Source organism: Excalfactoria chinensis, chromosome 1 (assembly GCF_039878825.1).
Source record: "Excalfactoria chinensis isolate bCotChi1 chromosome 1, bCotChi1.hap2, whole genome shotgun sequence".
NCBI lineage: Eukaryota > Metazoa > Chordata > Aves > Galliformes > Phasianidae > Excalfactoria > Excalfactoria chinensis.
This window is the reverse complement of record NC_092825.1, coordinates 68123246-68146765: the sequence shown is the minus strand read 5'-3', so window position 1 is coordinate 68146765 and position 23520 is coordinate 68123246. Positions and strand designations below refer to the sequence as shown.

At 41.5% G+C, this 23520-nt stretch overlaps 1 protein-coding gene across 3 annotated transcripts in view; it reads right to left on the bottom strand.

Moving 5' to 3' along the window:
* The window catches only part of PPARA (peroxisome proliferator activated receptor alpha), a 276741-nt gene that overhangs the window by 27885 nt on the left and 225336 nt on the right, over positions 1–23520 (bottom strand). The window contains exons 11-13 of one of the 3 annotated variants that reach the window (XM_072333930.1): positions 10390–11843; positions 7471–7600; positions 5751–5817 (exon numbers count right to left, since the gene is read on the bottom strand). The gene's annotated coding sequence lies outside the window, so the exon portion shown is untranslated. Of the gene's footprint in view, positions 1–5750; positions 5818–7470; positions 7601–9539; positions 9554–10389; positions 13121–23520 lie in introns of those variants that run through there. The other 2 variants (XM_072333939.1, XM_072333948.1) reach the window with 2 other exon arrangements.

Here is a 23520-nt window from a genome sequence, read left to right as displayed (position 1 = left end):
ATGGAATCAACCAAAGACTCTGCGGATTCATTGAGAAGCAATTTCTAAACCTTCAATAATATTGCAACAGTCTTTAGGGTTCATGTATATGTACAAAGGTCTTAAAATGCATTCCTATAGACTAGGATGTAAGAATTTGTTTTATCTCCACAGACCCTTACAGGTGCTATATATGTCGGTATGTATTGTTAATAATTCCTTATTGACAGGACTGGTAATAATGTACTCCTACGACTAAGAATTCTTACTGTGTTGCATATAGAAATATCTGCCTTCAGTTTAAATTAAAAGGCTGAGGAACTGTTTTGTGATATCCCTGTATGACTTCGTCTTTGATGATCATTCAAGACAGCAAAGAACTGTTCCTATAACAAAAATACTCCAGCTGAATACAGCCTAATACCAGGCTTGATATTCTGCAACATGGTCTAAAATATTTTAAGAATACCAAGTAGTTTTAAGTTAACTGCTAACAAGATTTCTGAAGTCTTACATAACTTCATGAGATCAAGCAAAGAGATAAAAACTAGGCAGTATTAAGCTGTGACAGTATACAAATATGGAAGGTAGAATTCATATTGATATGTATTTTTTACTGTCAATAGCATTGAAACACTGGGAACAGGGCAACTGTTGTAAGAAGAAATAAAAAGCTTTGATCTCTACTGATTATCTTTCAAAGTCATAACATTTTCATGCCATTGTCATCCTACAACATCCTTCTGTGCCTCCCTATCTTTCCTTCTGTCACCATACTTCCAGCTACCTCTCCCCACGCAACATCTCTAAACTACTGACTGCACAAAAAGTGCACATGTGCTGCAGCTGGCTCAGAGCTGCATGTTGCAACTGGCTCACCACTGCCCCTGTGCCAACTGGCAACTGACAGGCCAATCAGCACAGATAATTTTCAATTTCATATTGCATCATTTCCTCAGTGGGATCAATAACACGTTTTCCTTTCTTCTTTCCAGCTTCCAGCTTTTATAGAAGTTCTACTGCTTCAAAGCCTTTGCAACCACCACTCATTTGCCAAATTGTGGGTTTGAAAACTTGTAGGTTCAAAGCTATTGGAAGAGGAAGGCAGACTGTTAATGCGTAAACCTGAATTTCTGAAGTAACTAGACTAAAAGATATGAGAAAATAATCCTGAAGATGGTTATTAACATAGCAGTTTAGAAGCATAATTCTTTTGATATTTTACTCCCCTTTAAAAAATACATCTATTACAGTTTGCTTTCAGTGTTAGTTTTACATTTACAAAGATCTGTAGAACATAGAAACTGCACGATGGATGCTTGAAGTTATGTCAGTACTTGAAGCATTCTACAGTTTCACAGGGTCCTTTACTTCGACATCTAATCACATACTTTATTAAGAAAAGGACAACTGGCTGCCTTTGAAATAGTGTTAAATATTCACTTTGGCTATGGACTTCTGACTTGTAGGCAAAAATAGTAGTTCTTAGAGGGATTGTAGTAAGAACAGTCTTCCCAAATAAAGAAAATAGCTATTGTTTTGAAACAATACTTCATAACCAAAAAAAGAGAGAGAGGAAAAAAAGAAGAACGATGGATTCAAGTAAAGCTACTTAATACAAGAAGGTGAAGGATGATTTGTATTCTCTAGCATATTGTTTCAAGATTTTTATCTTTAAGATAACACAAAGCTTTGACTGAATCTTACCTGTCCTTCAACCACAACCTGAGACTTGCTGTCTCCCCTTTTTAGGGCACCTGTCAGACACAGCTTCCTCACCTGGTAAACTCCCCAGCTTTGCCATTTCTGATTTCATCATACAGACCCAATCCAGAAAAATCAAAATAAAAAACCCACAACTTTGCATCTGTCTGTGCAACTAGAGTAGCGCTTCTACAGGTGCTCGGCATTCTTTTGAAAGGTACCTCTTAATCTACAGATTAATGTTCCATCTTGGCTTGGTCTCCTTGTTTTGGCCTGAGACAAACGCATAGTTACTTTGACATGTAATGCTACAGCTTCTGATTTAGATATCAGCAACACTAAAAAAGTCTTTTTGTACAAGGAAGATCTTCTTTTCAGCCTCCAGCACTCTCCCCATCCACAAATCTCAGATTTCAGTTTTTGGCTTCACATCAGCATGCTTCGTATCAATACTCTTTCAGCTGTCTTAGCCTTCTCATTCATAAGCCATGTTAACCCACCCTCAAAACACCTCCTTCATCTGCTCGAGTCCTCCAGTCTTCTATCTCAGCTCCTGTAGTATCTGCACAGCTGCACTCCTCTCACCATCTGCAAACCCCTGCATGATTCATCATCAAACATAACAGACCATGATTATTTGCTAGTTGAAAAGCTACAGTGAAATTTACATCTGTTTCTGGAAGAGATTCAAGAAGCCTGAATTTGCTTTCTTAGTGGAGAAGAACATCACTGTCTGTTTACTGTGGTTTTATTTCACTGATAAACTTCACTCCCCTGCCCAGATATAGTAGCATGACATATTTGATTATCTAATTTCAACTCAGTAAGACTTATATCCAATAGAAGAGACTGACCTTCATACAGGATATTACAGATTAAACCCCTCTCTCCTTCTGAAAGTTAATAGAGAAATCTCAGTGAGTTGGCTTTTGTACTCTTCTACCTGTAGGCAAAATCTAATGTCTTCTTTACACAGCATCTAGAGGCTAGTTTATTCTTCAGGGTATTGATTTTACTCACTCCTTCAAAGTATTTTTACAGGCTTTCATCGCTCAGTGATTACATTTAAATTTAAAACAAAAACCAAAACCAACCAAACAAACAAAAAAACAACTGCTAAAAGTAAACCATATTTGATTTAATGGCATGCCACAACTCAGAGTACCTAGAGTGCAATGTGATACAAAATTCTTTCACTTCAGTTTTGTTCCAGTAATTTAGAAATTCCTGCCAGAAGCAGTTTTTCTTCACGATCATTTTATCACACAGAAACAAAGTCTACAACAAATTAACACTGCACACTGCAGTCCTATCAGTGGGTATGAATGCAATGGATCTACATTTTTTGGCAAACGGACATCGAGCACTTGTAGTTCCAGGCTACTGACAAGTCAGATAGAGGATACACTTGGTTCACATGACTTCACAGTTCTAAATCAGGTCATTTGCTACAGTATGGAGATCACAAGCCTGTCACTCCTGCACGATCAAAAACATCAAAATACAACCAATTGTATTCCTAACATCTAAGCTCTCTGCTTGCCCTTTGTAAGATGTAAAGGGTATTTACCTACTTGTTTAACAGCACTGCATTCATTGCAGCGTCACCACTTCTGCCTGCCTGCCACTCCACCGCTCCTCCCCATTTTTATTTTTTTTTAGTAAGGAAACAACTACATTACAGGAAGATGGAACAAAAACCATCACACTAACAAAGCAGTCAGGATAAAAAAAATCTTGTTTATGACATCATATATATGCTTTCATTACTTTGTAATGTACTTTGTGAGACATTTTAGCTGACTGAGCAAAGTCTGAATAATCAGCTATAGGGATACAGCATCTATAACCCCCTGCAGAGTCAAACAGAAGTATGGTGCTGCAAAATAAAGTTGTATTAAGAGTACAGCCAGATTAAGTAATCTAATAGCTCCCTGACATCAAAAGAACACCCCTGCCACTGCTCCCTGACATTGTCAGTCTCCTATCTTCCCTCTCCATTTTCAGCCCTGCAGCCTCAGCCTGCCCTTGTGTTGGCTCTCACACCCATCTGACCTCCCTGCCCACATATATAGCAGTAAATAAAACAAAGAGTGCAGGCTTGAGCCAGACTAGCGCTCTCTTTGACACCATTTTGGCCCATCTTAGCCCGGTGCTCTCCCGGACAAATGCTCAGGCAGGGTTATGGGGACAGCAGAGGCCAAACAGTGAACTGTTCTCCATTGGCAATTCAGATGCAGCCACGCTGGTTTGGGAGGAAGCCCAAACTAGAGTGCAACCTTTCCACTTAGCTCTAGGCCCAGAGAACAGTCCCTAACATATTTTATTACCTAGTATAGACACAGCCTCAGTGAAACAATTTGGCTCCAGTAAAAACATAACATGGGAAAAATGTAAATAGACAGAGATAGCTGAACAGACTCACTAAGGGGCAGCAATGAGGAGGGACAGAACCACACAGCTGACAGCAGAAGAGAGAAGCACAAGCAGGAGCATGACTGATCTTCAACAGCAATTGCCAGATAAGCTAAAGCCATGCCATGCAATCACACTTCTTGCTACTGGGCTCTCAGGAACAATAGAGAAGGGACATCCCATTCTATTGGTTTTTTTCATACACATGCTAGGTAGAAAAGAAATAAAATGTTTGATAGCAGCAAAATAAGCAATGCCATATTCTTAAAGGATAACTGCTATTGAAGAATTCTCGTAGAATTTATTATAGGATTTATAACCTTGAGAAAATGCAATTCGTTGTAACCTTAGAATTACGGCAGAATGCTGAAAATAAGGTGCCCCAAACACCCATATAAGAGCTCAACATTTAGCAGCTGTTTGAAAACATTGGCTTGTTTATGTACAGTCATATCTCTATGGAAGCACAATACATAAGAAGTGCAGCTGCTGCCTTTTTCAGAAGCAGCATCCTGTGCTAAAAACTACTCTCGTCTCACAACCACCTGTTTTATAAAGCTACTACCTGACTTATCTCTAGTCAGTCTGGCCTGCTTCTGTCTTTTTTTTCCGATGAGAGTAAATAAGTAAGCAAATAAAATAATAAAAATTATTTTCAGGGTAAAAAACAGCTCAAAATTCTTACATGCTCTTCTCTTTGGGCAGCTACGCATAATATGAGCACACACACTAGACCACTTTTAAATTTCAGACACGTACAGCTTAATAATATAAATATACTCACAGAGCAAAATTCTCTGTAACTAACCTGTCAGAATCAACAGAGGACAGAACACTCTCCTGTTTGTAAGGCTCCCTTCTAATGAAACTGCATCCACACAGCTTCTTGCATTGACAAAAATAAATAAAATAATAATAATAAAAGAACCCACCCAGAAAACCACAGTAACACATCACACTTACTCCAAACTGTACATTTATCTACAGGCTAAAAATGATTTGAAGATCCACTTTTAATCTTTTCCAACTTTCCTGACGAAATGTCAGTGTCCAATATTCTGTGCATAACTATGCCGGTTATTTTTTTCAAATTCATCTTAGAACTACTAACCTTCATGACAAATTAGTTCTAGCCTTCATCAGGGACATAATGTTTCCACTGGCAATGTGGAGTTCCTGTTATCTTCCCCTGAAAACTGCCAACAATCCCACGATATTCACTATGAACTGCGGGCTGAAATTTTGTTTTATTTTCACATGCGAGCAGGTAAATTTGTGGACTGCTGTAACAGAACAGTCATCAGCCCCATGGCAAAGAATGCTATCAAGCACTGTCTGACAATAAACCCAGGAGTCTCTAAATCAGCCTCTTTTGACAAAGCACTCACCATCTCCATGTTACCACCCTCAAATCCAAGTGGTTTCATACCATATTTTTCATTCTAACTACTCCGGGAAATATTTTTCATGGGTACTGAATGAAGATGTGAGAAGGGTTTATTTTCTTTTCTACGAGCCCATAATGTTACTCTAATGCCATGTGCTTAGTAACATTCTTGCTGAATGTGTAACTAAGAGACAAGTAGGAAGCGTCAACAGTAATGGAAGTCTTCACTTTCTAAGAGATTTTACTAATAGACAAAAGTTCTTACCATCCGGACACTCACATTCTGGTTTTAGTTCAGTGATTTCTTCTGTGAATTGTTGTATCAGTCATTTCTGGTAAATAATTAAAATAAAACAGGCATGTAGCAGTCTATGTGCTATAAAAAATGAATTACAATATGAGTCTACATGAGGATTTAGAACTTTCTCAAACAGTGTCACAGTGCTAGATATGTGGACATATCCAACAAGTAGCAAACCCTCTTTCAAAGCCTTACTAGAATAGTTTCAAATGACTGCTTTGTTTTGTTTCAAACTAAATAACATTAGGACAGATAGAGATATCATTTTTTTTCATGCAAAACACATCAAATTCTAAGCTAGTCAACACTAAATGCTCTCATCTCCAGGATTTTTATTTATTTTTTTTTACACATTTAGATGAGTAATTTATTCAGCCAGCAATTCTCCTGCATACCAAACACCAGTTCTGATCCCCTTTTACATACTTACCAACAAGCTGGACTACAGGAATATGAAAATACAAAATAGGAAAATATTGGACTAACTTGTTTTCACATGCATTACAGCTGGCTGGAACTTTACAACCTCAGCAGCTGCTAAGAGCCAAGAAATTACTCTCAGTTTCTCAAGGCAGATGCTATATTTATTTATTTATTTATTTTGGCCAAGATTCTTTTGCTATTAGGGAAGTTTAATAATAATTAATCTATTTATAAATAAATTTGAACAACAAAACCAAACATTATTGTGCATCAGCAGTTCTAGAGAAGGACAGCCAACCTGCCAACTGCTTGCTAATATACCTCATACTGTCAGTGTTTCCATACGTATGAGACAACTTGAACCTAAAGTGATACGTTCAGTGAATATAGTACAGCAGAATGAACTATCCTCTGGGCTAGTTCTCATCTTTCAAGCTGCAAAGCACAAAAAACTTTCCACAGCTTGCGCGTAGAGCACTTTAAAACTCAGAGAAGAAACATAGTGATGTAAAAAGCCTAAATCAGGATTAGAAAACTGGTGAGTAGAATTTTATAATTTGTAATAATCTGCATAAAGAGTCGTTCACTGGATACTGATTATACTTCACAGATATTTTAACATATATGCAAGCCACTTATAAATAAATACTGTTTCATAAGCAGAAACCATTAGAGCTGGTATGAGGAAGTCGAATCACATTTGGCAACATCTCAATGCCACATGCAACCTGGTCACACAGCAAACTGCCTATATCCAAACAATGTTTGACAAACATGCCAAACATCACACTTTTTAAGACAGAGTGATTTTCACTTTATTTTGAGTCTAGTGCTGATTTAGAATCTAAGCTTACGGGACAAACACTTTTTCACACAGTTGACCACTCAGCGTTCTCCTTCAAAGAAGAGTTATTCAATATTTAACCTCATACACCTGGTCCTGAGAGATGTTGAACACTCTGAAACACTTCTAAAATATTAAGAACTCAGAATTCTACTGGATAACACCTTTACACACGTCCTTCTATGTAGAAGTGCAACACAGAAGATGGACACCACAGCATAAGAAAATCTTGCTTATTCTGTTCTCCATGACCTTCCTTTCATCAACTGCTTGCACAACTTATTCCGATTTCTTTCTTGGTCAATTGACTAGTTTTACAACAATTCCTCCTTACAGATATACTACCTCAAATGTTTTTTCTTCTCTACTAGTTCGGAAACACTGCCAAAGTAGTTCTCAGCCCACATATTTACTCACCACTTCACGCAGCATCTTGCAAAGTTGAAACAGAAGCCGCTTTCCATAATCTGTTCCCTTTCCATTTCATGTGCACATCGGTCAAAGCAAGTGGCTCTTCATTTAAAAAGAAATGCTGTTGATAGTCTTTCTATTAAAAAAGAAAAAAAAAAATAAAAAAATCAGCAAGTTTCTGAAACCTTACCAATCTAATTTTATGTTGATATTATTAACACAATGGTTTTTCTCATTCTTTATGTCCCTTCAGAAACAAACAACCAGCAACCAATGAACACTTATTTCACTTGGGTGAATACTATTTATTTTTTTATATGACCGAGGCTGTTAATACACGCTTACTTTTACATCAGGGCCACGCTGACATCTAGCTAACTAGCATCCATACTTCTGTTTTTTTCACTATGTACTGTAAAAAAAAACACTTTTACTCATAAGGAGCATTCTCACAAATGTTCAAGTGTTTATGTGGACAAACTGTTATGGTTTTTGAGGAGGACATGCATGCATCCCACCAGATGTCTTTGCAACTGGCCTTTCAGCTACCAATCACACCCCAAAGGGAGAGATTTTACACGTGTAGAGTTACAAGCATTACAGGAAAAAAATGGCAGCACATACATAGCTATAAAAATAAGTTATAGTCTGTTTAAGTTGACTCCTCTGCCCATTCAGCTCAAAACCAAACTAATTAAAGCTTTGCCAGATTTGATTAAAAATGTTAAAATTCCAAAATGCTGCAAGAAAATTTTTTCATTTATAATAGATACAAGCATCATTTATTTTTCTGGAGAAGTATGGCATCCTCTTGTTCCTCTTGTAACAGATACTCCAGTTGCAAGAGCGACAACTCAGTGCTCAGATCTCAGCAGGTAAGTTAAAACAATTAAAACAGGAGGTTAAAAAGCAAGTAATAATATTAGTAGTAATAATAATAAAAGAGATTTTATTTGCAATTTTGAAGAAAGAGCTTCTTCAAAACACTGAGAATTAAAAATACATATGCATTCCCCATCTCTGATCAATTCAGGTAAACAGTAAGTGCTATAATCCATTTTCCAGAACAAGATGAACACCCTAGGCTGCCTATCCTACTGTGCCGTAGAATGCTTTCTCCCCTAAAGTTCTCCCCTAACATTCAACACAGACTATTAAAATCAACTGAAATGCAGTCTCTACCCCATGGTTTAAACCTCCTAACTCCCTTGGAAAGCATGACAGTTTGGAGGGGCATGCACAGGAAATTAAGATACTGAAAAAAAAAGAATCCAACCAACCAAACAAAAAATAACAACCCACAACCCTGAACTACAGGTGAGAAAAATGCCAGGTTTTTAGGTCTCATGAGATTATACAAGGCAACAGAATTCTATACTGCCTGACTGTCCAGGATTAGAGTCAATACAAGGCATCAGCAGACTGATAAGAACTTTTTTTGGCCTATGTCAAGTGGTCCTTCCAAAGATGGGAAAAGCAATAGGGTGTGCTATTTACGCAGTTGGACAAACCTCTGATAAGGTCTGCGCGTGCACTCATCCTTCTGAAACTATACACTGTGCTACGTAAAAACCAGAAAGTTGCCATGAAAAGCTACTAAGAGCCCAGGGCTGGACAGCTTGTGCCAGAGAACAAAGGTTACGATGCTGCTTTAGATTTGAGCAGCGTGTGACCACATCACATGTACCACTGCTGCCCTCAGTGCCAGCATGCAGCCAGGTATCCTCAGCATTAAGACAGGGATTCAAGATACATCAAGGGAGTATTTTAATGGCTTCTCGCTTTACTACCTGCAAAGACCGTGCTAATTTCAGCCAAATAATTAGCGTGAGATACTAACAGGAAAGTCTGCAGGTGTTCTAAAGCACAAGAACAATTGGATCAAATCTTTCCTTCCCAGCAAAACTTGTGCAGCGTCTTTGTGCAGCACTACCAAGGCATCTGATGCCAAACTGCTCAATTATATCTGTTCGGATGAGCCAGCTGCCAAAGCCCGTACTCGTTCAGCTTCCATCTGGGAGCACAGGGCAGCTACTCGTGCCTGCGAGCCCGCGCTGATCTTAATGCGAAAGTACCAGGCAAGCCCTCGTAGCACTCCCTCCCGTGACTCTCTGAGCGCAGTTTTTCCGCTCGGTGCCAGTCAGACAGCGGGCATGCGGCCCCGCAGCACGCCGTTCTGTCAGCCCACAGGCGATGCGGGAAGCAACTTCAGACCCTCCTCACTGCGATACGCGACTCCCGCTGCCAACCGCTCGGGCAGAGCGCGGCCCGCCCGGCCGGGCCGGCCTGCAGGCGGCAGCTCGTGTCCTGCCCGTGTCCCGCACCGCTTACGGACAATTCACACCTGCTGCTCTGCGGCTGGGCGGACGCAGAACCCTGTGCAAAGCAGCACCTGGAGTGACGGGATTCTAGAACCAGGCATCTCTACGGACACTTCCAACCCGAGCCACCCCGATTGCTCCCCAGCAACCGACGTTGCGCGCAGCCCCTAACGCTGCCCCCTGCCTACACCCCAGCCCCACTCAGGGCCGGCCCTCGCCCGTCCCTCAGCTCCCGGCACCCACAGCATCTCCTCGCCAGCAGCCCCCTGCCTCGGCTAGCGGAACGCGGCGGTAACGTACAACACAGCGAAGCACAAGGAGAACAGACGGAATAAGGAAAGCCACGCCATCGGCTGCACCGGCCCGCTCCCTCGGCCCGCTCCCTCGCCCCTCGCCCTCGCCCCACCATCAGCCCGGCCGGGGGCTGCCCCTGGGCAGCGCCGCGCGTTCCTTCCGCCCGCAGGCATGGCCGGCCGGGCTGGGGCCGGCGGCGACGCGTCCCCCGCCGAGACCCGCCCCCCTGTGCCGCAGGCCCGCCGGCTCCCGGCCTCCCAGCGCGAGCAGCTCCCGGAGCAGCAGCCCCCCGAGGCGCGGCACGCAGTACCCAGCTCCTGCGCCTGGCTGACCGGCTCCGGGCGGCGGTGACAGGTACCGGAAGTGAGGTCGCGGCACACACCCCCCGCGACGGCCGGCCGCCATTGGCTCGGCTGGCGGGCGGAGGGCGAGTGCCGGCGGCGCGGGGTGCCTCCTCGCCCCCTTCTTCCCTTCTCGCACCGCCATTCCGCTTCGATCCCCGTCCGCTCGCCCGCGCCGGTACTCACCGCGGTCGGAAGGGAGAAGGCGAGGCTGAGACGCTGAAACTTTCCGTCAAGGACGGAGGAGGCCCCGCGGTGAGGAGACACGGAACGACTGAGAGCGAAGGCGGCCGTGTGGGGACAAAGTCTGCGCTCGCAGCCCTCTTATCCACCCGCCCGAGCTATTTGTGGCAGGGGCCGGGCGCTCACGTGAAGGCGCGGCGCTCGGGCGGCACGAGGGGAGCGAGTGACCGGTGCCCTCCCGCCCCATTCGGCGGGACCCGGCCCGCGGTACCCGCACGGGGGCTGCCCTCGCCTCGTCCTTCGTTAGTGCGGCCCCTCAAGCTCTTTCTCGCCTAATAAAGCCCAGACGGGTCTCAGCGTGCCGTGGGGATAGAACCGCTTAGGGACTGTGCCCCGAGGGCCTTCGCAGTGCCCTCAGGGGGAACGTGAGTAGGGCCCGAGGACGTGGTGATGAGGAGCTCCGTTCTGTTCTGGAAGTAATGGCAACATCTACAGTGTAAAATCCTGAATCTTGACTAAAAGACAGCATGAACCTAAACAGAACTTTGTGAAAGACTTTCGTTTCTTTAATCTCTTAAATCTTCTCAAGGTAACCCAAAACACAAATGCTGTGGTTTATAAAGGAGACGGCCTTCCCCCTTCTCCCCTCCCCCTCCAACCCCTTCATTACTGCTCCTTGACTGCTTATGAATACTGCATTTCTTCATTATCATTGTAATTGTTGTGGTTATCACTACAAAAATATATCTCACTGGATTGCTTTTTGTAATTGTATAATTGTATTGTTCATTTCGTATTCTTACTCGTTACTGCATGGAGCAGTCAATGGAGAAAACACAACGTGTTTCAAGTGCTTCCAAAGGGAAGATCATTTACATGTATCGAGCATACTCACATGGCTTGCTTATTTTTATTCCTACGGTTCAGAAAATAGAAACATGGGACCAGAAGAGAAAGAAAGACAGCTCTGCCATGGAGCCTCAACATTTCTCAGCCTTTAGGTTAAGCACTTGGACCTGCATGCTGGAGCACTCGCTGCAGAAACAGCAATGATAGAGACTGTGGCATAACCAGAGAACATGCCTCAGTGAAAACAGTAGCTAGCAGCAGAAAACCAAAGCTAAGGAAAGCTGACACATACCATAGCAGAAGACCTTTTCAAATGTGTTCTGGAGGCAGCCCAACTTCTCAACCAGTCATGCTGTTCCAAGTTCATCTCAAGCCAGGCCAACACCCAATGCTGCAAGAATTAGCAGGTTTAGAAAGTTAATTCCCAATTTTAACACCTACATATTTCTACACAGTCTGTATGTAAGGGAGCCCAGCTGATAACGAGGATCACAGACAATAAGAGGTGTTATCTGGGATGATCAGCTTTTCATTGTTTGCTTTTGCTCAGTTGTTGTTTTTTGTTGTGTTTTTTTTCTTTTTTTTCATTTGTCTCCCTGAAAATATATCCAGTTTAGATGAGCTTCTGTACAATTACAAATATAATTTGTTTTGATTTCAGTTAACGATCAGCCCTTAAAAATATTACTCGTTGCCCTCTTTCAAGGAAGCCACCTAAAAGTTACCTAGCTTTAGGTGGTTTGTTCACGTGCATACTTCTACTGCTAGTCTTGGAGATGGCACTGTACAAGAACTACAGTAAAATTCCAAACAAGAACAAAAACAAAAGCCTACAGTTGCAGGCTTTTGCCTTTCGAATTTACAGATTATAGGGATTCGCCAGAGTCAGGGCTTTGCTTTTCCAGTGAGAAGTGTGCCAGGCTTTGTCCAAGCTCTTGAGCTTAGCTGTCTTTCCTGAGGACCAAGAGATGTTTTCTATGTGTTTTACTGGGTTGGACATTAATGTGATCCCCCACTGAGTAAAAACTTAAAAGTGTTTACTGGAATTTAAAATAATATTTGCGGGCCATTTCCTGTTGACAAGCCATGGGTTCCCCCTCCCACGCTGTTCGATAGCCAAGCTTGCAGCAGTCTCTGTCTGCAGCACAGTCAGTGAAGTACCACGTGGCCCAAGACCCCTCCACTGGAATTGTTTTCTTTTCCATAAATTGTATTCAGCCCATAGAAATGGCTGGTGTTGCAGGGTGTATCTGCAGTACATACATCCTGCATCTCAAATATTTATGCGGGAGACCTTGCTCATTTCTTTGGTACTGAAAGTGCTTTTTTGCATGCAGCTTCCCGACAGGGTTGCATGAATTCGTATCACAATTCAGATCTTAATGACACACTAAATATCTGAAACATCCATTAGTTGTTCAAATGTGCAAGCTTTTAGAAGTCTGAAATTAGATTATTTACCAGGCTTTTAGATGGAATAAGCTATAATTACTGTTGCATTCTATTAAAGTGCAATAACAATATTGGTGTTGCTCAATGGATCGACAGTTGTGAAACAAGCAGTCAGACTTGTGCAGTGGCTGATTTTCCATCTTTTCGGCATCTAGCTGGTTTTGTCAGAGGTCTTCATCACACGTAGTCTTTCTGCAATAAAATGTTTTCATTTGCAAAACACGAATGTCTTCCTGGCTGTTAAACAACAGGCAGGGAGTCTTGCAGCAGCTATGTGGAAGAAGGTGAGCGAATCCAGTCAGCTCATGGATCACAACTTTGGGAATGGGATCAGCAAAGGCTTGCTGTGCCTTTGCCAGCTCCTCTAGCTCCTGGTGATATGCAGGAAATGGGCTGCCCCTGCGCTCAAATATTTGCTGTGGTTTCTCTTGCTTATCCAGTGATAGGAATTTTAACAGACAATGTGTCTCAGGTCTGCTGTGTCATCATGAAAGACTTTCTTAACAAGGTCACTACGAGATGTAAAGCGGGGCCTTCCCATTAGGCATTGATCTGAACAGAAAGTGCAGCCCCAAACAGCACATCCAGTGTTTCATAAGCTGGAAAAGCACACAAATTCCATTTCTCTTTCAGTGGCTAATGATTTAATGATGGGCTACTGTTCACTCACTGAAAATTATCTCAGTTTAACTGAATTACTCCCAAAAGAACAAGCTTTACGAACAGAACTCACTAACAGACGTATATCAAAACTTTTGAGTGTAATTTAAGATTTTTTATGCATAATTTTGTGCAGGCTGGATCCTGCCCATTTGTGATCTTTCAGAATAACATGAAGCCAAAAGTCCCAAGTGATAATAAATGGAAGATGACAACGCAAGTTATATCAGTTAAATACACGGCTTAGTGCATATGCAATATGCAAATTATTCTTAAAGGACTGGTTCTCTCTCCAAATCAACCCACTTACACAACCAAGCTGGTGAAACAGAAGCAAATGTGAGATGAGTCCATCCTTGCCTTTCTTGCTGAAACCCTGTCCCACTGCAAAAGTGTCACAGTAAGGTTTGTGCTGGGATTAATGGTTGTTTTAGGGCAGGCTGTCTATGAGGGCTGGTTGTCTTTAGATGCAGGTCCCTGGGCCATACTAGAGCAAACTTCTAAGAGTGCTTAATGAAAACATTCTAAGATAAATCACCTCAAGCACACTTGCCTCATTTTAATATGACCAGTCCTGGACAGAACCAGAGAGCACAAGCCTAATTTTCCACAAAACTCTCTAGATATTGGATTATTCTTTAGTCTAAGTAAGGTTTAATTTCCCTACAAAATAAGAGATTAAAATTGATAGCTATATTTAACTGTATTTAATTTCCATTACAGATGTTTAAGCTGCTGTTCCACTTGATGTAAATTGAGACTAAGACAGTAGTTTCTAAGGTAATCTTGCCCAGGTGGCCAAGAAGGCCAACGGCATCCTGTCTTGCATCAGAAACAGTGTTGCCAGCAGGAGCAGAGAGATGAATGTCCCCCTGTACTCAGCACTGGTGAGGCTGCACCTTGAGTACTGTGTTCAGTTTTGGGCCCCTCACTGCAAGAAAGACATTGAGGCCCTGGAACGTGTTCAGAGGAGGGCAACAAAGCTGGTGAGGGGTTTGAAGCACAGGTCTTATGAGGAACAACTGAAGGAGCTGGGAGTGTTCAGCCTGGAGAAGAGGAGGCTCAGGGGAGACCTTATTTCTCTCTAGAACTTCCTGAAGGGAGGTTTTAGGGAGCTTGGGGTTGGCCTCCTCTCGTGTCATTAGTGATAGGACCAGAGGGAATGGTTTCAAGCTATGGCAGGGGAGATTCAGGCTGGACATTAGGAAGTATTACTTCTCAGAAAGGGTGGTCAGGCACTGGAATGGACTGCCCAGGGAGGTGGTGGAGTCACCGATCCTGGGGGTAGTTCAAGGAGGAACTAGATATTGTGTTGAGGGACATGGTTTAGTGGGAGCTATTGGTAATAGGTGGACGGTTGGAATGGATGAGCTTTTAGGTCTTTTCCAACCTTGGTGATTCTATGATTCTATGAATTTCTGTCCAACTTTGAAAGTGAATTTACTCGTTACTTCTTACTTGTTTGTCAGAACTTCAAGCAGAAACGTTCCAGATGTCAGTACATCTCTTTCTGTCTCCTGCCTCAACAGTTGTATATGAGATGCCAAAACTTACCATTTAACTCTTCCGGGCCCAAAGTGTTTAGAATTTCTCTAATAAACAATATCATTTTCATGCTGATGCTTTTAGAATTGCTATTGGATGGCTATTGTTATTGAAACAATGATGAGAATTGTGGATTTACCTTTTGCTTAATGTGGTAATTCCCCCAACATAGTTACTGTAACTCATTCATTTCTCCATTTAAAAAAAAAAGGGGGTTTTGTGTGTGTGGTGTTTTTGTTTTTGGTTTTGGTTTTGGTTTTGGTTTTGTGTGTGTGTGTGTTTTGTTTTTGTTTTTGTTTTTGTTTTTAAAGATGAACTGTTGTTGGTGAACAAACACCTTTCTTACCGTAACAGCGGATTCATACATTACGGGTAAATGAAATGGGAAAGGAGTCCTGTCCAAGATCTTCCAGAGGAGAAGCCCACTCTTGACATTTCTGTAACATGTTAAACAACCATCGGGGAGAGTATTAGCTTGAAAGTGGTTTACAGGAGCAAGCAAGTACTCTTAACAATTATCTGTCTGGTTCCTTCCTAAATACACTCTACCTCTCATCCAAACCCCTTCTTCCTCCAGAGTAAGATTCCTTTCCTCTGCATTTTGGTTTCACTTGGCACTCTATTACCAGATTCAGCAGGATTAAGCAGACTGAATGCTATTTAAACGTTTCCTGCTTCAAAAACAGCTTTTTTCCTATCCAGGCCTCTCACTTCCCTGCTTTTGCCCTGTTGGCTCAGCAAATTCTGCCTCTTTTTCCCCAGTCTGCATTTCGTATTTGGTGTTTCATTTGTCACACTGAGGTTCTCCTCTTGCGCGACATCTTTAAAACCTCTCTGTCAACACCACCATCACTGTGACTCATGTCTTATTCATTATTTACTATTGCAACATATTTTTTGGTCTTCCTTCTTCCCACTCTCCAGTTAAAGCTATCCTTTACTGTCCCTCTCAAGCCTCTCTAGTATTTGCAACAGCTCTGTACTCCTTTCTGATGGCTGCTTCCGACAACCAACCTTTCTTTCCTCTAATATCTTTAATGCTCTGTGCTCTGCCTACTGTGCATTAATAATCATGCCAAAATCCACCATTTTCCCGAAGATCAGTACAGAACACAGAAGCAAGAAAGAAAGCATGGTGGATCATGTTTCTTAATAGAACTAGCAGCTTATGGTCAGTTCTCTTTAAGACTTGTACTTTGTCCATTATAATACCCACGCAATGTGTGCGTATGTCCTTGCATGCCTGGATTAACACACACCGTAACTGGTAAGTTCTCCCAGCACACTTTGATCAATACTTATTTATTCTTGTCTGGCTTAAGTTATAGCCTTAGTCTAAGCTTCAGAAGTTTATGCATCTTTCTTGTGTATTAGGAAGGAATTACCATGTCATGTCAGCTTCCTGTGATCTCAACTCTTCACAATTAAGTAAGCCCAGACACAGAAATCAGAACTGAAGTTGTAAATTCTGTTTGCCTCCATACTAGGGACTACACTTTAGTCCACGTTCTTCATGCACCAAACGTTTAAGTATATTAATTTAGCAAGCAAATGCAGTGATTTTAAAAGTTACGTTATGGCTGGAGCACCCAAGCAGAGTCAGTGTGAATCATGTGCACTTATATTTGTTTTCCTGCAAAGTCCAGTGGCTTGGCTTAAGCTGCTTTTGAAGGTGAGTTTAAAGCTAAGCATCTGGTTTGACATTTTTTTTAGCAGAGGCAGTTAAAGGGAAAGTACAGGTTGCATGCTGCATTGAGTGGGGCAGACGTTCCACTCCCAGAAGCTGAAAACACACTGGGAGTTAATAGGACTTTGTATCCTCTTCAGTGCATTTTCCATAGCCCATCTAAGCACACTTTTCCACTGCTCCAAGAACCTTAAAGCAAGAAGTTTATTTTTCTAGTTGCTTTTGCTACAGCATTAGGAAACACCTAATTTTATTTTTTTTTCCAGCCTGGAGAAAGAGCAAGGCATTTCTGTCTGTGTAGGTTTTCAAGTACATCATATCAAGTAGAAATTTTGAGTTTGGGTACTAGGGCGTGTAAATCTGATACTTATTCAAAGCAATTAGCTGAGTAACTATTCTGCTTAAATTGTTTTCCTACCCTGTTTTCCAGGCCATGACTAACTCTCACTGTGCTACACCCATTTTTTCCAGCATTCATGAGTGATACTTTGAGCACATGCTAGAACAACCTTTCATGAAGAACAACCACATATTTCATTTCTGGGCTCTTTACTCAATTATTACAGAAGTACAGGTCAGATTTTTAAGCGAAAGAAGCTTGCAGTTGGGCTGATCCTTTCAGGTGCCGCTTTTTCCTTCACACTTCAAATTGACCGTGTTGTCATAGAGGTATTTCTCACTGTTCTTTAAATTGATTTTCTTAGTCATGTGAAAATCACAATTAACAGGTTTTTGAAAGCAAGACAGGACTTCTAACATCTTTTCAAATGCTTGACAAAATAATTTCCAAACAAGACATCTTGCTTTATGGAAGAGGCCAGATGAGATCTAAAAATGCATGCAGATTTACTGTGCCAGTACATATCCACAAGCTTATTTCTTGCTAGATGTTCAGGGCTGGCTCATCTGAGGTAAGCAGCAGAAAGGCCATAGTTTCCCAATAGTGCAGACTCAGGAACATCTCAGCACTACGTTCTCACTGTTTCCTCACTACCAGCAATTTTTAGGGCTATTCTGTGAACCGGATCAGGAGACCTGTTCAGCTGAAAAGTAATTTTTAAAAGCAGCAGGAAATAAAAGTCATTTCCTGATCTAATTCCTGGCACGTGCCCCATGCGCTGAAGAGACTGTGTGCTGTGATGAAGGAACACTGTCTGATACCTTCCATCTGCAGTACCACTGGAACCTGCCTGGCACCTGCACAGTCAGGCCTAGCCAAAGAAACTGAGGGGATGACAGCAGTGAGTGAGCTGAAGAATCAGAAAAGAGAAAAGGGCTCACTTTAAAAGGTAGATGCAGGAAATCCTGAAAAAGAAGGTGATTCTCAACTGGATGAAGAAGAGCAAAGCTAGAAAATGTCTTCAGGACTGTTGCAGGGCCCCTTTGTTTGGATATGCAAGCAGAAGTAGGAACCATGACATTCAAACCCGCTGAACTTAGGGAACCGGGGAAAGGAAGTGTTTCACCAACACCAAAGCATCACTACTTAACACTGTATTTGTCCAAACTGTAATGAACAGTTTTAAGTAAGAAGATCTTATGGAGCCGTGTTTAGCTGGAATATCTGTGTGGGAGAGGGGCGGATACCTTTGGACTTTGTTAATAATTAGCTGGAGGAGTGTGCTAAAGCCTATGGAATGGATAGTATGGCAGTAAAAATACCATGACTCACTGAAGTCTGAGGTTAGCAAACGGACAGAAGTAAACAAAATCGCGCATGACAGATCCTTGTGCAGATAGACGTGTTTCTCTTTAATGAAACTGTGTCTGAAATGCTTCCCTTGCTTCTGGAAAATGCATGGGAATAAGATGATACTAAACCTGCAAGAAATAAAAATCGTTGCATTCAGAGCTGGATATGAATCTAGCATGTTCTCCACAGCTTTCCTATGATATTTGTGATATTCAGCCTATCTTCAGAACATTTTTTCTCATAATAATCCCTATGTTAACATCTTGCCAGTTAAACAAACAACACACACACAAAGAAACCTTTTCTCAGGTCACTTTGCTCAAAAGGAAGTGAGAGCCAGGATAAAAATGTGGATATGTAATTTAAGAAAGCAACAGAAGGACATTCTGTGAGCAGCAGGCCTTTCTAGTCTGCTTTTCAGTATATGGGTGTCACTTAATGGTCAGTTTTAAGCTGAACTGTTTTATAGAGCTTCCCCATTTTTAAAATTATTATTTTACCTGTATCATTATAATTATCTCCTGATACCCCTTTTTATCTCATAGCTTGAGGTAATGCTCAGCTTGTTGCTGCATTTGGCTCCAGGAACTGGCAGATAAAATTCCTCCTGTTGGAAAGAAAAGCAGCAAATATTCCCAAGTTGCTCTCCTACCAGCTACCCACTGCTTGCAGGGTTCGCATGTACTTACTGGGGGGATTGCCTCTTTTGACAAACATAGCTGGGGACCTCAAAGGTCCCCAAGCCACTGGAAGCACCAGGAAAAGTGCACATAATGACTAAGTGCTGTTCCACAAGAACCAAAGTGCAAGAAGCATGGTACAGGAGTGTTTAGAGACTCACATAGATTTTGCATCTGTTTTAAATCATGCTACCCAACTGCAGTTTCTTTGATTACTCAATCCATCCATGTGCATGTCTGCAAATATTTGTTGAAGAACTTGAAATATTTGCTGTTTATCCTGGGGTGTAATATTTCATATGTTTGCTTAATGTCCAGACTAGGATTTTCAAATGTATCAGCTTGCTCAATATACCTTTAATCTATTTCCAGTTGCTCTAGAAAGAAAATAATTTCCTCTGTATATGTATATAGACCCCATGCGTCTATTCCTGAAATGTTTACATTCTAGGAGTTAACCTGTTGAAGCTATGTAAAAGATTAAGCTCCCTGTCCCTCTCGCACATGTCAGCAGGTTTGTCATCAAAAGAAAAAAATAATTAAAAAGCCTTTGCTGCAACATCCTTGCAGTGAGCACCCTGCACCGCTGGAAAAATAGGGTGAAGACAAGGCCCTGCTATTTTATCATGGGGTAAATGAGGCTAAGATTAATCAAGGGTGTGAGGGTGTTGACATCACCTAATTGCTTGGTAGTAGAATTACAAGTGCTGTCTCTCCACTTGAGATTTTACAGTTAGATTATCTATTACATATTACCGTGCTCTAAGACAAGGGCTTTGCTGTAAATAAAAACAAACCGAAGCCAATTACAGTACAAAGTGAAAATAGACCTTATTCTGAAGGGCAATGCCATAGTTTAATTTTAAGAATGGAAAATGAGTGACAGGATCACGGCATGGATGAGGCTGGCTCTGGAGGCCACCAGGTCCCACCCCTGCTCAAGCAGAGCTCCTCAGGGCAAGGTGCTCAGGCCCATATCCAGGCTGCTTCTGAAGTTCCCCAAGGCTCCACAACTCCTCAAACCAAGATGTCTTAGGCTCTAGAGCAGCACTTAAAGGCGATTATGGCAACATAATGTATGGCAACAGAGTATTCCTTTAGGATTATGCCGATGTCATCACTCAGCAGTGTTGGAAATAGAAAATTCCGTTCCCTCCCTTCAGGCCCGTATCTCTGTCATTTACATGCTTTGGGCTCAAGCAATTTTCAGACCCCCAAGCAAGTAAAAATTTGACAAAGATTAACCAAGTAAAATTTTGGTTAATCTTAGTCAAATTTTCACTCATTAAGGTGACGAAAAGGCTAGATAATTTTCTGTAGGTGCATGAGTTGGGCTGACTCATTGAGGAGGCAGCAGACAGCAGAGCAGGTCCACAGGAGAAGAGACAGCCTCAGCCAGGGCAGGAGGAAGCTGGATCTTCCCTGTCGCGGCTGTTAGTTGTTACATAAGTACAGTTGTTGTTAAACCACACCTGGGACGAAGGTGGCAAAGGCCACTCATTGGGATGTTTAAAAGTAGATCAAGGAGTGGCTGAAATCACTGGTGGGTGGTTTGGTTTTCCACATGACCAAGGTTAGTTATTCTTCTTTTCTCCCCACCTTCTCTAAGCTCCTTGACTAGGGCAGTGTTCCCCTTAGCAAGCCTCCCAGTATCCTTTCCTGCCATCTTTGAACCAGTCCTTAAAGCCCTATTTATTCTGCAAACTTTTCGGTTTTTGACATATTTTTAATTGACTTCCATCAACATAATCATACTAGAGTTGTTGCTCCTGCTTACCCGAGCAACCACGGCAATTCTTTGGGACAAACATCTCACACTGTTCAGTTCTGTAGAGTGCTCTCTGTCTATAGATAGCTTAAGATTCTGAGGTATCTTAACAGCTTTCATTTGCAACTAGCTGCAGAAAAGTCAAAGACCTGAGTCAGTCATTATCTTTAAAGAATCCTCTGAACCACGTGCAGGAAAATACATATAATTAAGTAATACAATTGATTTACCCATTTTTTAGAGGTTTGAGCCAAATCAAACTGTCCTTAATCTAAACTCATTTTATCCCCAATTAAAAATAAAAAGATTAATATTATACTGAATTTTTAAATAACTGCAGTTCCTAGAAGTGCTCCCCCTCCACCCCCCCTTAAATTGACCTTTTTCACTCCAGAAATAGATGTTTTACAGCTGATATATATATTATGCTTATGATGTTTTCATTTAGAAAGATACCTACAGATGTTAAATTAATCTAGACAGATTTTATTTACCTTTGAGACTTAGCTACAGTGTTTTCTCTTGGAAAGTATTCGTGTTTTATTTGGCTCCATGGTTCATGAAAGTCTGGCTTTCTCTGCACAAATTATGGCTGATCTCATGCTTTTTCTCAGACATCCACTCATGCACATACATATGAAAGATGTATATAATACTACCTGAGGATGTACTTCAGAATCTGTTTTTAATTCGATGGCCCTGCTTTTTCCTTCTGAAAGCAATTTTAGCGTCGAATGGGACTGAGCCTAACAATTCTGTTCTCTAAGTAGCCTCCTGATAGAGCTACTCTATACTGAAGAGATAAGCCAGATCTCAAGATAGATATAAGTTTGGCAATACAAATGTATGAAAATCTGTCTGTTTGCAGCTCTCTCAACACGTATGGCTGGACTCTACTGCTCCAATGTGAAAAACCAGGCTGTACCCAGAGCAGCCTGTACCGGATATGAGGCTTCTGATAAGCTCCTGGATACCAAAGGTTATTGAGCAAACATGTTTGATACAGCAGTATGCTATATTATATTGTTTTTTCCATTGCTGATCACAAGTCATTAAAGGGTTAGTAAAAAGTAAACATTTCAATTCCAAGGCTTTGGGCTTCAGCAAAATTAAAACTTACTCTTAAAAAATCTTCATGCGCCTTAAAATTAAAAACAGTACAGGTTGTTTTTTTTTTTTTTTTTTTTTTTTTTTGTCTGGATTAATCACTTGGAGCAATGTGCTAAATACAGTGAGCCATTCTTCTTAGGATTGCACGGATCAAGCCTCAGTTCTTGGCAAGCACATCCTTCATACCATGCATGCTGCAATCCACCAGTGTTATTTTTTATTCATGGCAAGAGAGCAGAATGATTACAGCAAGTTAAAGGATAGCTCCTCCCTGAGGATCTTACGCTATAGCAGGAGCTACCGCAGAGGAGGAGTGGGGGAACACAAGGGTTGCCATAAAGGTCATGACAAAAGCTTGATGTGGCACGTGATGTTCAGACTGGGGCTCAGTTGTAGGTAGTTGGCATTAAAAACGGGGAATGAATGTACTGCTGAGATGTACCAGATGCAAAAAACACTGTGAAAGGAAGAAAAAAAAGACCTTCAATTGTGCATTGTTGGTAGTGGAGACCTTGGAGTGGAGTCAGAAAGCAGAAAGATTCTGTAGACACTTCAGTCCTTTAGTCCCCATTAGGACCAGACAACCTAACTCACCCCATGCCCTGTAGGGACCTGAGCAAAATGACAAGGTCTTATCTCACTGTTTATGGGTGTTCTGTGAGAGAAAAATCTTGCAATTATTTTTGCCTTGCTGGATTCACCAATGTAGAAGTGATACAAACACAGAAAGTTATTAAAAAACCAAATGGAAACAGAAAACAAACAACAAAAAATATCCAGGAAAATTGCATTCCAGTCTTTCACCAGTTTCACTACCAGAAAGTATCAGTGGTCATTGTGGTAAAATTATAGCATTAATTGTAATAAGGAAAAATTGCTTTTTAGGAGAAAGGAGTTAATGCCTAACTATCAAAACCATGTTCTGTTCATATCAGGCAGAACGAAGCCTCAGATCTCACATGAGATGACATTGAACGTAAAGAGATTGATTAATGTATCTTTTTTTTCCTCCAGCACAAATGGAAACTACATCTACCTTACGCCGTTAGAAACTGCATCATAGCATCCTGGTACAAGGGCACTGACATATGCTGCAACCATTTTTAGTAACTGCTCAAAGCAGGAGTTCTGCGTGCCCTGTTAGGGATGATACAGAGCCTCTCTTTACCTGATACTCACAAGGCCATACCTTCTGCTGCTTCTCAGAAGGTCACAACTTTTAGCTGTGCTTCTTTCCAGATGCATTTGTAATTATTGCTTATCTATCACACAACCTGGGTTTAACTGCAGCGTAAGAGCTGCAGCTCTTTTGCATTCTTATCTATATTACTATTTTCCTTGCCCTGCCACCACAGATTAGATGGCTTTTTGCCAGGTTCATAGTACAGAAATAAAACACTTACTTTTCCTCACAACTCCTATACTTGAATGCAGAAATGGCAGTGGTATCAAGAAACAAACGGAAAAGTTGCC